Here is an 11,620-nt window from a genome sequence, read left to right on the forward strand (position 1 = left end):
ACCTTATGCTGAAAGACTGGAGCGACTGGGCTTGTGTTCCCTTGAGTTTAGAAGACTGAGAGGGGGTTTGATTGAGACATATAAGATTATTAAAGGATTGCCTTCCTGTTCTTGCCACCAAAGTGGATAACCATACATTTATCCACATTAAACTGCATCTGCCATGCATCTGACCACTCACCTAACCTGTCCAGGTCACCCTGTAATCTCCTAACATCCTCCTCACATTTCACCCTGCCACCCAGCTTAGTATCATCAGCAAATGTGCTAATGTTATTACTAATACCATCTTCTATATCATTAATATATATTGTAAAAAGCTGCGGTCCCAGCACTGATCCCTGCGGTACCCCACTGGTCACTGCCTAACATTCGGAATTGGAGCCGTTTATCACTACTCTTTGTTTCCTATCAACCAACCAATTTTCAATCCAAGTCAGTACTTTGCTCCCAATACCATGCGCCCTAATTTTGCTCACTAACCTCCTGCGTGGGACTTTATCAAAAGCTTTCTGAAAGTCCAGGTACACTACATCTACTGGATCTCCCTCGTCCATCTTCAGAGTTACATCCTCAAACCATTCCAGAAGATTAGTTAAGCATGATTTCCCCTTCATAAATCCATGCTGACTCTGACCTAACCTGTTACTACTATCCAGATGTGTCGTAATTTTATCCTTTATAATAGGCTCCAGCATCTTTCCCACCACTGAGGTCAGACTAACTGGTCTATAATTTCCTGCTTTCTCTCTCCCACCTTTCTTAAAAAGTGGTACAACATTAGCCACCCTCCAATCCGCAGGAACTGATCACGAATCTATCGAACTCTGGAAAATAATTATCAACCTTCAGACCCAACAGTCTCTCCAACACCAATTCCTGGCAAATATAAATTCCCTTCAGTTCAGGTCCTTCAGCCACTGTTACCTCAGGGAGATTGCTTGTGTCCTCCCCAGTGAATACAGAGCTGAAGTACCAATTCAATTCTTCTGCCATTTCTTTGTTCCCCGTAATATATTCCCCTGTTTCTGTCTTCAAGGGTCCAATTTTAGTCTTAACCATTTTTTTACCTTTCATATACCTAAAAAAAACCAAAGAGGATTGATGAGGGCAGAACGGTAGATGTGATCTATATGGACTTCAGTAAGGCGTTCGACAAGGTTCCCCATGGGAGACTGGTGAGCAGGGTTAGATCTCATGGAAAGCTAGTGTGCTTCCAATTAAACCTATTGGACTATAACCTGGTGGGTGATTTTTAAAGAAATTGAAGGTTTGGTTAAGAAAAAGAATCATATGTCAGGTATAGACAGGATAGATCGAGTGAATCCTTAGAAGAGTATAAAGGCAGTCGAAGTATACTTAAGAGGGAAATCAGGAGGGCAAAAAAGGGACATGAGATAGCTTTGGCAAGTAGAATCCAGGAGAATTCAAGGGTTTTTACAAGTACATTAAGGACAAAAGGGTAACTAGGGAGAGAATAGGGCCCCTCAAAGATCAGCAAGGCGGCCTTTGTGTGGAGCCGCAGAAAATGGGGGAGATCCTAAACGAGTATTTTGCATCAATGTTTATTGTGGAAAAGGACATGGAAGTTATAGAATGTAGGGAAATAGATGGTGACATCTTGAAAAATGTCCATATTACAGAGGAGGAAGTGCTGGATGTCTCAAAACATATAAAAGTGGATAAATCCCCAGGACCTGATCAGGTGTACCTTAGAATTCTGTGGGAAGCTAGGGAAGTGACTGCTGGGCCTCTTGCTAAGATCACCGATAGTCACAGGTGAAGTGCCGGAAGACTGGAGGTTGGCTAACGTGTTGCCACTGTTTAAGAAGGGTGGTAAGGACAAGCCAGGGAACTATAGACTAGTGAGTGAGGGCTGCAGATGCTGGAGATCAGAGCTGAAAATATGTTGCTGGAAAAGCGCAGCAGGTCAGGCAGCATCCAAGGAACAGGAGAATCGACGTTTTGGGCATAATCCTGAAACACATTTTCAACTATAGACTAGTGAGCCTGACGTCAGTGGTGGGCAACTTGTTGGAGGGAATCCTGAGGGACAGGATGGACATGTATTTGGAAAGGACTGATTAGGGATAGTCAACATGGCTTTGTACATGGGAAATCATGACTCACAAACTTGATTGAGTTTTTTGAAGATTGATGAGGGCAGAACGGAAAATGTGATCTATAGGGACTTCAGTAAGGCGTTCGACAAGGTTCCCCATGGGAGACTGGTGAGCAGGGTTAGATCTCATGGAATACAGGGAGAACTAGCCATTTGAATACAGAACTGGCTCAAAGGTCTTCTACCTTTGAGCCAGTGGTGGTGGTGGAGGGTTGTTTTTCAGACTGGAGGCCGGTGACCAGTGGAGTGCCACAAGGATCAGTGCTGTCTCCACTATATTTCATTATTTATATAAACGATTCGGATGCGTGCATAAGCGGTATATTCAGTAAGTTTGCAGATGACACCAAAATTGGAGGTGCAGTGGACAGCAAAGTAGTTTACCTTAGATTACAACAGGATCTTGACCAGATGGGCCAATGGGCTGAGAAGTGGGAGATGGAGTTTAATTCAGATAAATGCGAGGTGCTGCATTTTGGGAAAGCAAATCAGAGCAGGGCTTATACACTTAATGGTAAGGTCCTAGGGAGTGTTGCTGAAGAAAGAGACCTTGGAGTGCAGGTTCATAGCTCCTTGAAAGTGGAGCCGCAGGTAGATAGGATAGTGAAGAAGGCGTTTGATATGCTTTCCTTTGTCAGTTAGAGTATTGAGTACAGGAGTTGGGAGGTCATGTTGCGGCTGTACAGGACATTGGTTAGACCACTGTTGGAATATTGCATGCAATTCTGGGCTCCTGCCTATTGGAAAGATGTTGTGAAAAGTGAAAGGGTTCAGAAAAGATTTACAAGGATATTGCCAGGGTTGGAGGATTTGAGCTAAGACTGGGGCTGTTTTCCCTGGAGCATCGGAGGCTGAGGGGTGACATTATAGAGATTTACAAAATTATGAGGGGCATGGATAGGATAAATAGACAAGGTCTTTTCCCTGGGGTTGAGGAGTCCAGAACTAGAAGGCATACGTTTAGGGTGTGGGGGAAAGATATAAAAGAGAGCTAGGGAGCAACTTTTTCACACAGAGGGTGGTGTGTGTATGGAATGAGCTGCCAGAGAAAGTGGTGGAGGCTGGTACAATTGCAACATTTAAGAGGCATTTGGATGGATACTTGAATAGGAAGGGTTTGGAGGGATATGAGCCGGGTGCTGGCAGGTGGGACTAGATTGGGTTGGGATATCTGGTTGGCATGGACGGGTTGGACCAAAGGGTCTGTTTCCATACTGTACATCTCTATGACTATTTATGACTATGACACAGTGAGTTCCCACAACGAAGTAGAAATCAGAGAGAATTCCCCACTTTTGTTTTTGCAAACAGGGCCACGCAATCTGTTATACCCTCCTTAACAGGCACAGAAAGTAACAGTAGACCATTCAGCCCATTAAGCATGCCTGGCCATTCTATACAATCATGGCTGACCTTGGTCTTCAACTCCATTTTCCCAACCACTTCCAAGATCTCATGACCCCCGGATAGATCAAAAATTTGTCTATCCCAGTCTTCAACATATTCAACAGTGGAGCAACCACTACCTTCTGGGTAGAAAATCCCCCAGAGTCACATCCACTTAGAATCACTGAATCCCTACAGTGTGGAAGCAGGCCATTCGGCCTATCAAATCCTTACCAACCCTCGAAAGAGCACCCCATCCAGACCTAGCCCTTATACTATCCCTGGACACCACAGGGCAATTTAGCATGGCCCATCCACCTAACCTGCACATCTTTGGACTGAGGAAGGAAACAGGAGTACCCAGAGGAAACCCATGCAGGTACAGGGAGAATGTGCAAACTCCACACAGTCACCCAAGGCTGGAATAGAACCCAGGACCATGGACAGTAAGACAGCAGTACTAATCACTGAGCCGTCATGCCATTTACAGTCACAGAGACATAGAGATGTACAGCATGGAAATAGACCCTTCAGTCCAACTTGAGCATGCTGACCAAATATGCTAAATTAATCTAGTCCCATTTGCCAGCATTTGGCCTATATCCCTCTTAACCCTTCCTATTCATGTACCTATCCACATGCCTTTTAAATGTTAGTCAATACATGTAATATTTGGTAAATTCCACTTTGGAAATAGAACGAGTCTGACTCAAGACTGGGATACAGACAGACTCTGATCTCCCAACTTTAATGCATTGTCTGAGCTGAAATGTCACCCTTTGTTATAAAACCTGAAGTTATTTCGAGAAGTGACTTAAAAGAAATTCTGGGATTTACATATTAATGAACTTAAACCAGCATTCTAAAAGATGAAAGACTTGGATGGCACAATGACTCAGTGGTTAGCACTGCCACCTCACAGCGCCAGGGTATGGGTTCAATTCTAGCCTCGGGCAACAGTCTGTGTGGAGTTTACACATTCTCCCCGTGTCTGCGTGGGTTTCCTCCGGGTGCTCCAGGTTCCTCCTACAGTCCAAAGATGTGCAGGTCAGGTGAACTGGCCATGCTAAATTGCCCATTATGCTAGGTGCATTAGTCAGAGGGAAATGGGTCGGGTTGGATTACTCTTCAGAGGGTCGGTGTGGACTTGTTGGGCCAAAGGGCCTGTTTCCACACTGTAGGGAATCTAATCTAATCTTAACAATCCAGGTTTGTTGAATATATCACTATATAAAACTGTAACCTTTTGCTATAAATTCTGTGTCTTATGATCTTCTACTCCACAACCACCTGATGAAGGAGCAGCACTCCGAAAGCTAGTGTTTCCAAATAAACCTGGTGTTGTGTGATTTGTCCAACACCAGCTCCTCCACGTCATGGCTACTATCAACATTTTTAAATGTTGTAATTGTACCAGCCTCCACCACTGCCTCTGGCATGTGTGAAGAAATTTCTCCACATCTCCATCCTAAACAATCAACCTCTGCTTCTGAGATTGCGCCCGGGTTTTAGGTTCCCTGACCAGTAGAAACAACTATTTGGCATTTACCCCATTAAGGTCAAGGGAGAAGCTGAATGCATTCACAATGCAGATAAAGAAGAGGAACCCTACACTGGATCATAAAGAAGGGCTGGAAATGGTTGATGATAAGAGGAGATTCATGCATAACATCAAAATCAAAGGGAACATAAAACTCAGGGGCACATTGTTAAGAATAAGTCTAAGGCTGGAAGAGCCTCTCCACTCGAGTAGATAAGACCATAAGAAACGGAAGCAGATGTAGGCCATTCAGTCTGCAAAGGGTTGAGATCTTGGCTGATATTATATTTCTCAACTCCAGTTTTCTGTCTTCTCCCCATAAGCCTTGATTCTTTTACTGATTTACTGTTTATCTCAGCCATGACTGTGTCTAATGATCCAGCCTTGACAACCTTTTGCAGTAAAGCATTCCTCAGATTGACAAGCCTCTGACAGAAGAAATTCCTCCTCATTTCTGTCTTAAACGTGTGATCCCCTATTCTAAGGCTGTGCCCTTTAGCCCTAGATTCTCCCACGAGGGGAAACAACGTTTCCCCTTCTACCATGTCAAGTGCCCTAAACATTGCTGATTCAATAAGATCGCCTCTCATTTTTCTGTATTCCAACCTTATTAACTTCTGATAAGACAGCCCTTCCATTCCTGGTTTCTGCCCAGTGAACCCTCTCTGATGTGCCTGCAATGCCAGTATATGGCTCTTTAGATAAGGGGATCAGAAGTGGTCACAGTGTTCTAGTTAGATGGCAAACAGAAGCAGTTTTTAGAGGGGAAAAATCTACAGAAAATTTAGGAGAGAGCAGAGAAGAAAACGGATTGCTGAAACAAAGGACTGAATGGAATGTGAGGGGGCAGTATGAGACAGGGAGAGGTGGAGATGCATAACAGACAACTTCCTGGGACAGGGAAGGGAAGGGAATGACGTCAACAAGTGGACAAACAGTGCCGCAGCCTATAAGCTCCTCCAGCACCAGCAAAGTAGCACTCCCTCAGCCCTGACCACTCATGTCCCACAGTCAGATCTGATGCAACACATACACTATTTCCGAGGTCAGTGTGCCAATGACTCAATGTTTGTGAGAAGATTTGTAGCTTGGGTGCTCGTTGTTGTGGTTCTGTTCGCCGAGCTGGGAATTTGTGTTGCAGATGTTTCGTCCCCTCTCGGTGACATCCTCAGTGCTTGGGAGCCTCCTGTGAAGCGCTTCTGTGTTGGTTCCTCTGGCATTTGTAGTGGTTTGAATCTGCCACTTCCGGGTGTCAGTTCCAGCTGTCCGCTCCAGTGGCCGGTATATTGGGTCCAGGTCGATGTGCTTATTGATTGAATCTGTGGATGAGTGCCATGCCTCTAGGAATTCCCTGGCTGTTCTTTTTGGCTTGTCCTATAATAGTAGTGTTATCCCAGTCGAACTCATGTTGCTTGCCATCTGAGTGTGTGGCTACTAAGGATAGCTGGTCGTGTCGTTTCGTGGCTAGTTGGTGTTCATGAAGGCGGATCATTAGCTATCTTCCTGTTTGTCCTATGTAGTGTTTTGTGCAGTCCTTGCATGGGATTTTGTACACAACATTGGTTTTGCTCATGCTGGGTATCGGGTCCTTCGTCCTGGTGAGTTGTTGTCTGAGAGTGGCTGTTGGTTTGTGTGCTGTTATGAGTCCTAGTGGTCCGGCTGTCAGTTCGGAAATGCTCTTGATGTATGATAGTGTGGCTAGTCCTTTGGGTTGTGGCATGTCCTTGTTCCATTGTCTTTCCCTTAGGCATAGATACTACAAGGTCTACTGAGCTTCTCCAACACTGTTTCTTTTATTTTAGATTTCCAGTATACACAATATTTTGCTTTTATTTGAAACACAAAATGGGGAGGGGCATAGAGGTCTGTGCTGTTAGAATTGGTTGGGGGGGGGGGGAGGGGGGGGCGGGGAGGTGACACAACTGGTAGCACAGACCATTTGGTTACAGTATACAGAGGCCCATTTCTGTGCAGTATACAGAGCTACAGACAAAAGAATGTCAGAAAGCAGATCAGGGATAGCAGAATATTTTGAATTCTGGTTTGCAATTTGAACTTAGTTGTAGGGCGACTCTCTGTGTGGAGTTTGCACATTCTCCCTGTGTCTGCGTGGGTTTCCTCCGGGTGCTCCAGTTTTCTCCCACAGTCCAAAGATGTGCAGGTAAGGTGAATTGGCCAGGCTAAATTGTCCGTAGTGTTAGGTGCATCATTCAGAGGGAAATGGGACTGGGTCGGTGTGGACTTGTTGGGCTGAAGGGCCTGTTTCCACACTGTAGGGAATCTAATCTAATCTAATCTAAACATAAAAAGTTACTTCAAATTAATTCCATTAAGTGCTCCAGGAACTTTGAGAGAGGTAATAAAACATGAGAAAAATGCAAACTATTTTTCTTAAAACGGAAGGTGTCTCATTTAGCACTGAGGAACTATCTTTCTACAAAGACTCATCTAATCTAATCTAATCTAAACATAAAAAGTTACTTCAAATTAATTCCATTAAGTATTCCAGGAACTTTGAGAGAGGTAATAAAACATGAGAAAAATGCAAACTATTTTTCTTAAAACGGAAGGTGTCTCATTTAGCACTGAGGAACTATCTTTCTACAAAGACTCGGTCAAGTTTCTTAGTTAGACATAATGATTCTGAATGGGTCAGGGACCTCTTCCCAGTTCCCTCATCACTCAGTAATGCAGATTACAACAACAAGTGATATTTAGAAAGCCCCTCAACACCTCATTACATGACTCATTCTCACATTATTACAGGAGGCTACACTAGAGAAATATATGCTTGATTTAAAGCACTTTGAGAAGTCTGGCAGTCGTGAAAGATACTGGATAATGGCAAGACTTTCTTTACTGCTGTTTTTATTTATTTCTATCTGGGTATTTCACCTTAAGAAAGATAGATTGGCCTTGGAGGGAGTACAACGTCGTTTGAGATGAATGATACCTGGACTTCAGGGGTTAAGTTATGAGGAAAGATTATCCAAATTAGATCTGCTTTCCCTAGAATTTAGAAGATTAAGGGGTGATCTGATCCATGTCTTCCAGATATTAACAGGAAAAGATAGGATAGATAAAAATAAACTATTTCCACTGATTGGAGATGTTAGAACTAAAAGGCATAGTCTGAGAGTTCGGGACAGACTTCCAGGAGAGATGTTACAAAGCAATTCTACACACAATGCGTGGTAGAGGTTTGGAACTCTCTTCCGCAAATGGTATGGATGCTGGATCAGTTGTTAATTTTAAATCTGAGATAATTTTTGTCAAAGCTATTAAGGAATGTGGGCCAAAGGCAGGCATATGCAGTTAGGCCACAGGCCAGCCACAATCTCTCTGAATGACGCAACAGGCTCGAGGGGCTGAATGGCCTACTGCTGTTCCTATTTTCCTAACATAAATAAACATTTTAAAGCACCTTGCAGGAGAATTACCAAAAATTTCACTTTGAACCATTCAAAAAGATATTAGGGCAGTGTGGTAGAGCCTGGTCAAAGAGGTCAGGTTTAAAAAGTGGAGAGAGAATGGTTTCTGATTGGCATTCTCAAGTTTAGGGTCCAGGCAGCTGAAGGCACAGCTGCCAACGCTGGAACATAATAAGAGGCCAGATTCACAGCAGTGTAGAGATTAGACTTTGTTTTAAATATTTGTTCACAGAATTTGAGCATCACTCACTAGGTCAGTATTTTATTTCCTATTTCCAATTGCCCTGGTCATGTCAGAGGGCAGTTAAAAGTTGTGAGTCTGATGACCAGACCAGGTGAGGATGACAGGTGGGTTTTAATGACAATTGACAGTGGTTACAAGATATTGGTAAGGCTACATTTGGAGTACTGCACACAATTCTGGTTGCCCTCCGATAGGAAGGATGTTATTGAACTGTAAAAGAGACAAACAAGATTTACAAGGATGTTACCAAGACTGGAGAGTTTGAGTTATAAGGAGAGGCTGGATAGGCTCGAATGTTTTTTTCCCTGGAGCGTAGGAGGTTGAGGTGAGCTTATAGAGGTTTTTAAAATCATGAGGTTCATAGGTAAGGTGAATAGCTTTTGGAGCGGCGCTCCTTCATCAGGTGATAGCATTACCACTTGATGAAGGAGCGTTGCTGCGAAAGCTAGTGTGCTTCCAATTAAACCTGTTGGACTATAACCTGGTGTTGTGTGATTTTTAACTTTGTACACGACAGTCCAACACCAGCATCTCCAAATCAGGAAAGGTTTATAGTGACATGGATCAAACTCAGGCAAAAGGAACTAGCTCAGTTTAGGAAACCTGATCAGCATGGTTGAGTTAAGGCAAAGGGTCTGTTTCCGTGCTGCATGACTCTGCGGGGTGAGGGTATCATTGGCACATATTGCCCATTCCTAATTACCCAGAGGACAGTTAAGAATCAACCACATTGTTCTGGGTCTGGAGTCACATGTAAGCCAGGCCAGGTAAGAATGGCATTTACTTCCCTAAAGGACATTAGTGAACCAGATGGGTTTTTCCAACTATGGACAATGGATTCATAGTTGTCATTAGACTTTTAATTCCAGACTTATTTTAAAATTGAATTCAAATTCTACCACCTGCCATAGTGGGATTCGAACCCAGGTCCCCAGAACACTACCTGGGTCTCTCTGGATTAACAGTCCAGTGATAATACCACTTCCTGAAGAAGGGCTTATGCCCGAAACGTCGATTCTCCTGTTCCTTGGATGCTGCCTGACCTGCTGCGCTTTTCCAGCAACACATTTTCAGCGCTGATAATACCACTAGGCCATGTTAGCTCCAGGGAATTCCAATACAGACCTTCCTCCTGCCTGAAAAATATCCATTCACCAATACTCTCCGTTTCCTATCTCCTAGTCAATTCTGTATCCATGTTGCTGCTGTCCATATATTTTATGAGTTTTAACTGAGCTCACAAGTCTTTGGTTACACACTATATCAAATGCCTTTTGGAAGTCCATGTACACAACATTCCCCCCATCAATCCTCTCTGGATGGGACCAGACGGCGTACCAGGCCATTTACAAGTTCGCTGATGATACCACCATAGTCAGTCGAATCTCCGATGGCGACAAAACAGACTACAGATGGGAGGTGGAAGACCTGGAAAAATGGTGCACCGACAGCAACCTAGCTCTCAATGCCAGCAAAACCAAGGAACTCATTATTGACTGAGGGTGGGATGTTACTCATACCCCCCTCCACATTAACAGCACAGAGGTGGAACGAGTGGACAGTGTCAAGCTCCTGGGAGTTGTCATCCACAACAAGTTTTCTTGGATTCTTCATGTGCAAGCACTGGTTACAAAGGCCCAACAACGTCTCTTCTTCCTCAGGCAGCTGAGGAAATTTGGCATGGCAGCGAATATCCTTGCCAACTTTTATCGGTGCGCCATCAAGAGCATTCTGTCTGGATGTGTCACTACCTCGAATGGAAACTGTACCATTCAAGGTCGGAGACGGGTTACAGAGAGTGGTGAACTCGGCCTGGACAATCACAAAGGCCAACCTCCCATCTATAGAATCCATCTACTAGGCCCACTGTCAAGGAAGGGCCACCAGCATTCTCAAAGATCCATCCCACCCCGGCAATGTTTTTCTACAACCTCTACCATCGGGGAGAAGGTACAGAAGCCTGAACACACACCAGCCGGTTTCACAACAGTTTCTACCCTACTGTTGTTGTTAGAATACTGAATGGACTCACAAACTCTTAACATTCACCTGTACTTGTTTTTGTTTTTGCTGCTGTTTTCCTATTATTTACTTATCTATGCTACTTAACTCTGTGATCAGCCTGTATTGCTTGCAAGACAAAACTTTTCACTGTGCCTCGGTACACGTGACAATAAATTCAATTCAATTCAATTCTCTCCAAACTCCCAGAAGAATTCCAAGATATTAAACACAACTTTCCCTTGAGAAATCCACGTTGGCTCTCCCTACTTGAATCACATTGACCAAATAACTATTAATTCTATTCCAAAGTTACTATTTCTCGAAATTTTCCCAACTTAAATTCTCTGATCAGTAACTATTGATTTTTTTTTTCTTTTTGAAAAAGGTTGAAATGTGTGCAATTCTACACTTCCAGCAAATCAGTATCCTTTGATCCTGACGAAATGAGTACAGAGTGAGACTGAGGAATGGATGCATGGACGAGACAGAGGGAAGCAGCACAGGGTGATACGCAGCACAGGGAGATTCGAAGCGCAGGGCGATAACACAGCGCAGGATGATACCCAGTGCAGGATGATACCCAGCAAGGGTGAAACTCAACCGAGGGTGATACCCAGCCTAGGGTGATACCCAGCGCAGGGCGATACTCAGCGCAGGGCGATACCCAGCGCAGGGTGATACCCAGAGCAGGGTGATACCCAGCGCAGGGTGATACCCAGCGCAGGGTGATACCCAGCGCAGGGTGATACCCAGAGCAGGGTGATACCCAGAGCAGGGTGATACCCAGCAAGGGTGAAACTCAACCGAGGGTGATACTCAACCGAGGGTGATACCCAGCCTAGGGCGATACCCAGCGCAGGGCGATACCCAGCGCAGGGCGATACCCAGCACAG

Source organism: Chiloscyllium plagiosum, chromosome 28 (assembly GCF_004010195.1).
Source record: "Chiloscyllium plagiosum isolate BGI_BamShark_2017 chromosome 28, ASM401019v2, whole genome shotgun sequence".
Taxonomy (NCBI): Eukaryota; Metazoa; Chordata; class Chondrichthyes; order Orectolobiformes; family Hemiscylliidae; genus Chiloscyllium; species Chiloscyllium plagiosum.